At 37.3% G+C, this 6,007-nt stretch overlaps 1 non-coding gene across 1 annotated transcript; it reads right to left on the reverse strand.

The window, feature by feature from the left end:
- Positions 1-541: 541 nt before the first annotated feature.
- Positions 542-684, reverse strand: LOC115030966 (small nucleolar RNA SNORA67). The gene has a single exon (XR_003836560.1). It is a non-coding gene; the product is annotated as a small nucleolar RNA SNORA67 (small nucleolar RNA).
- Between the last annotated feature and the right edge of the window lie 5,323 nt (positions 685-6,007).

The following is a 6,007-nucleotide window of genomic DNA, read 5'->3' on the forward strand; positions in this document are numbered from 1 at the left end:
CAAATCTTGAACTTCTACATAAATCTCCAAGTTTTATTTTAAAAGATGCAAATGAGGAGGGTGAGTATGAAGATGGAATGATCGTCACTCATTCCAACACCATTTCTCTTGGTTTTCACAGGCCAAAGCCTGTTCAGCCACTTGCCTCTGCCAGTGGCTTAGCTTGGTGTTTTACAAAGGGAATTTATACTTTAATGTTTTTATTTGCATATATTAGGTATATATAATAGTGGATTTCATTGTTACATTTTCATACATGCACATGATACATTCATATTATATTCATCCACTATCTCCTTTTTAACCTCCTCTGATTTCCGTAAAACCTCATCTTCTTCTCCACTATCCTCCTTCTATTCTGACGCTATTTTATTCTGTTTATTTGTATGTTAGATAATTGATTTCATCAGAGTTGGCTACAGGGCATGAGGGGGATTTTCTTTTACAGAGGCATCTTACCAGTGGCTACACAACTGAGGAATATATTTCTCCATCTTCCATTAGTTATTCTCTCCATATAAATTTTCTTTCTTTCTTTTTTATATGTAGGCAGCCAAAGGAAGACAAAGGAAACAAGAATTCCTTGTTCACCAGATACTTTGGGCATGCCTGGCTTTCTTCCAAGTTGTTACGTTCCTGAAAAGGGCACACAATCAGTACTTTGGAGAGGGAATCACCATGGACATAAATTTTCATCAAAGTATAGAATCCTACGATCACCTTCCTCTTCCATGACAGTGAGAGTTAACAAGTCCAATGTAATTATGTGTATATAATTACAGATTCTGTGACTTCAAGTACAAGAACCTGGCAGTCAAGACTCTGCATAGTCCCTCCATCTTTTCTATCCTTCCACCCCTTCTTCCATGATTTTTCTCTGAGCCTTAGAGTGCAATTTATGGATGTTCTATTTATAACTCAGTAGAGGTTTTTTTTTCAGTCCTCTCCTACCACATTGAAATGTGACTTCAGTAATCTATTCATTAGAAACATTTGTATTCCTTATGGAATAATAATGTATAGTAGATGATTGCTAATAGTTTAAAAACCTGAACTCTGCAATTTCCAGAAGTATGGTAAGAATTTTACACACACACACACACACACACACACACATCCTTATGTTCAACCTTGAAGGCCAGAGCATTTCAGTTCTTGTGTTACTTAATTATTTGGAGCAAAAGTTGCCAGCCAGGGGAAATGACTGCTTGAAACATGCAATTTGCTTTCCAAAGAAGCTCATTTGGGCTTTGACATTTGACAGAGAAAGGTCTAGGGAGATGAGCTGTTCAGAAAGTGTGTCTCTGCAATCTGACAGTGCTTGAACTTTGTGGGGTTGATTTTTACAATCGCCAGATCATCAAAGGTTAAACTCATTTAAATTCTTACTTTACTAACAAAGAAAGAAAACAAAAATGCCACAAGCTGCCTTACCCTACTGTCCTCAGCTACACACCCTCCCTAGAGATGCTCAGAACACCCTGAATGTCTGCACGAGGTGGAATGGAGTTGGCCAAGTTAATCTACCATCTTACGGCATTTACTTTCTGCATGATTTCTTCCCTTAAAAGACCCAGAGATTAAAATCAGTGTTGCATAAAGTTTTCTTCTCTTCCAAGTGCAAGCAATCCATTCTCAACCTTTTTCCTAGGACTAGCCACTGCATTATTCAGTGCCAGGCATGGAGCTGGGAACCAGGTACACACTGCTAAATGTGTCCCAAGCTCTGTCTGATAATGAAACAATAGACTTCTAAGGAGTTTTCCTCCTCTACAGACTCCAGTCATTCTCTCAAGGTAGCCTGGAATACTTTGATAAAGCACTTGGGTAACACCTTCCTCCAGTGATATAATATCACCTCTTAACAACTTAACTTTCATTTTTTAATTTAAAGTGTTCATTTGTTAGATTTTTACCATTAACAATGAGGTTGAACATAAACAAATCATAGCCAAATTAACCAGACCCAGAGACAATGAAAATCAAAGAACTTTTATATAGTTAGGGCAACCACTTGAAAGAGAAGTTGGGAAGTTTCACAATAAATTTTATGATTTCATTATCAAATATATTTTATGCAGTTATTCATGGTTTTCTTCATTCGTTTTTATGTTTGTTTGTTTAGGTCTTTATTTTGGTTTGGTTGTTGTTTGTTTATTTGTTTGCTTGCTTTGGTTTCTTTGAGACAGGGTGTCTCTACCTGACCCTGCCTGTCCTGGAACTTGTATGTAGACAAAACTGGCCTCAAACTCACAGAGATCTGCCTGCCTCTACTTCCCAAATGCTGCTATTAAAGAAAGTTGCCACCATGCACAGTCATTTATTAGTTAAATTTATAAGTATGATTGTCCAAATGCCAGGCCCAATATAGTACATGTATGAAGAAAAAAAAGTCATACAAATATAAATGTAAAATATCATACAGTGTAGTAAGGAAACAGACACTTTGTAAAAACAAATGAAACAGATTCCCTACTTAATTAATTCTAGAAAGCCCAAAGGAGGTCTCCAGTGTCTGAAGAAAAGGCAATCTAGGGAAACTCTGAAACAAGAGGGAGACAAAAGAAAGAAGTCCATGCTGAACTGCAGCGAGTACCAGGTAAGCCTACTGCCTAATGACAATGATGAGAAGTGAGAGTGGGCAGTCAGGGAGCTGACCATGTGATACATTAAAAAAACACTTCTCTGCTCCGAGTGAACATTTAAATCAACTGGGAGCTTTAAAAGATGATTGATGGTGGAATTGGTGAGATGGCTCAGTATGTGAAGGTGTTAAGCCTGACGTTCTACCTAAATTAATCCCCAGAACCATATGGGAGAAAGAAAGAACCAACTTCAACAAGTTATCTTCTGGCCTCCATGAACATGCACTGGTGTGTGTGTGTGTGTGTGTGTGTGTGTGTGTGTGTGTGTGTGTGTGCTCGTCCTTGCTCTTTACACAGACACAGGAGCTAAATAAATGAATGAATAAATAAATAAGTAAATAAATAAATATTTGTTTTAATTTTTAATGTTTTTTTTCCTTAAAAGGTGAAGTCAATAGATTTTGAGTCATGGGATAGGGAACATAAACATTAGTTTTTAAAGATCTCCAGGTGATTCAAGCATAGAACCAACAGGAATAGCATTTGCTGTTGGGTCTTCATCATCTGTCCCAAACTTCTAGTACGATCCTATCTCCAATTCATCTGTAAATCCCAAGTAATAGTCCACAAGGACTACTCCTTCCTTTATGTATTAGCTAATTTGATTCTTCAGCTATACTTATTTGGATTCCTTAGCTTAAACTTCACTATCTTTCTTCACATTATAGTTTGGGACTAGTTTGGATTGTAGATTATCCCAGGAATAGCTTAAATAAGCTAAGGACTATTTTTCTTAGTTATGAGTTTCATGTAGTTGACAAGTGGTATTGTTTCTGGCTTAGTAATCAAAAGGCCTGATGGTCACTCTTCAGTATAGAATAATAGGTGTGTGTGTGTGTGTGTGTGTGTGTGTGTGTGTGTGTGTGTGTGGAGGGGTCTGCCTCATAAGAAAAACACCTCTCCTATTTCACTGGCTATTTCTTTAGTATAGGTTATCTTTAACTATAAGAAGGCTGGAAAAAAAATCAAAGGTGGACATGTCATGATTGTCATAGATTACCTTAGATTGCTGTCTCAGGTTTAGTGCTGGGATTCTGTTGAAAGAGATAAGAAGAGTACTTAAATAAAAGTTAATATCTAATCATAAAGTTAATATCTAATGATTAATGGAGTCCTGTTAACTAAAATAAATAAAACATGTGCGTGCCTCACTAGACATGTTACAAAATCAGGGTAAATAATACTAGAGGTGACAAAATACAAAAGAAATGAAAGTAGCTCTTGCCTCAAAGTGCTTACAAGCTGCTTTAAGATAGAGGATATTGAGGATAAATGGCAGTTGGAGTGGGAGCTCTGTGACAAAGTGAAGGCTCAGGTTTGCCTCTTTGAAAAACGCAAACTGCTACCATTCTGACTGCCTACTTGGTAAGCTGTGAATGCGAGAGATGTAGAATAGCAAGAGAACAGTAATGATGTGTTGGGGGTGTCTTTGTGATGGCTCTTAGAGAATTTGAGCTATAGAAAGTTTCTATCAGATGGGGGAAGAGATTCTGTACTGAACTCCTGTCTTGCTGTGGAAATCTCTCTGGATTTTAGGAGATGAATATCTATAGGAATATACTGCAATGCTGTTAGTATCAGAGGTTAATGCTGCCCTTAATACTTCCAACTTCCTTTGTGATTATTATACATAAAATCCTAGGAAAGAGCCACTTTCTCCAAATGATTCTTTTTGGATCACACACTCATGCTTGGACCATATCCCCAGATGTTCTCAAGCATAGAGGAAAAACAAACTATTTTAATCAATTTCCTTTCTGCTATGAATGGAAGAATAGATAATGGTTTCTCAATTCAGAAAAATTGGTGTATCTTGCTGCCAAGAAATAAGGATGAAGAAGCTTATCAAACCCCATTTGAATTCAGATCCTGTGTAACTCAGCTTTGTGTTACCATAACAAAACACTGGGGACAGCCAACACAGAACAAGACAAGATTTATTACGGTCACAGGTTTGCAGGTCCAGGCTCTAAGATCAGGCACTCCTATTGGTTTGGTAACCATTAAGACCTCTAGTTGGGTGGATGTTAGCAGAAATTGGTATAGGAGCAAAATATCTTGAACTATAACAAAGGAAGAAAGAAGAGACAATATTTCCATATGTCCTTTTTAGGACAGGTCCTCCTACAAGTCTCCTGCTAAAAATCTACTTCTTCAAGGTACACAATACTTCCCTAAACTACCATGGTAGAAGACAAACCTAAGCCATAGCAGCTCCCATCCCAGGACTCATATGTAGGTATACTTCCATTTTATTTTTGGATAATTCTAGAAATAACACTTACTATCTCTTGTGCTGTCTCGCTAAATTCTTATAGTCTCAAGAAGCATGTTACACTATTGTTATCATTTTTTTTGCATGAGGAAGCAAAGAAATTGGACAGGTCTAGTGGAAGTAGCTAAAGTTAGCCACTGGGGCTCCAGAGCTGATGATTTTCATTGTCCATAAGTTCACAATAATGCAGTTATTCTCATATAGAATTTCTTCCTTATATCTTCTTGAAATTTACAGTTCATTAGCCAATCTAAAAGCAAGAAAATTAGAATACACTCATCCTACCCACCATGTGAATAGAAACCGCTAGTGTGATGCACATACAGACCTGAACAATCTTAGCTAGTTGTCTCTTTTCTCTTTCACACGAATCCTTCTGACTGACCATTCTCCATTTCTCTTGCCTAGACCTTACCTCTTACTTGGACTTAGTCCTTAAATTATAATGAAGTTGGATTCTGGGATTTGAATGTATTATGTTTTTGTAAGGCATACCTGACCTTCTGTTTTCAGATCAGGTCTCCTGGACACTTTGAACAAATAGAGGGAGTCAAAGCAAGCTTTCTCAGCTTCAATTTCAATGTCTACCTAAGTCTGCCTCAGACCCTCAGAAAAAGTAGGCTCTATCTTTCAGATAGGCTTTAGTTTTTCATGGTGTTTATTTTTGTGGCTAATAAATTTTGAGATCTTGCTTTGTATTAAGTAATGGATCTGTTTTATCTAGGCTCATCCATTGCTACCCAAAACCTATAAGTATGATTAGTCCCCTTTCTAATTTCATTATATAAAAACATTATCGAGGAAGATGTGATTTGGTTCACTTGTATAATAATATCGGGGGGGGGTCTGTATGTGGATAGGACATAAACTCACCTTTATCTACATAAGACCAATGTTATTGTTTTGGGGTTTTCACAGAACAAGTGTAAATCATTTTTACACATCCTGATCATTCCTGCATTTCTAGGAAACTCCCTGGGACGCATCAGTCACACAGCCCATATTCCCATGGTTTCCCTTTCATGCCCTCCTTCTGTGTGCTCTGAATTGGGCTGCTTTTAGATTTTCATCTGCACTTGCTTTCACT

This window comes from Mus caroli, unplaced genomic scaffold (assembly GCF_978045245.1).
Source record: "Mus caroli unplaced genomic scaffold, Mus_caroli_1 scaffold_6, whole genome shotgun sequence".
Classification (NCBI taxonomy): domain Eukaryota; kingdom Metazoa; phylum Chordata; class Mammalia; order Rodentia; family Muridae; genus Mus; species Mus caroli.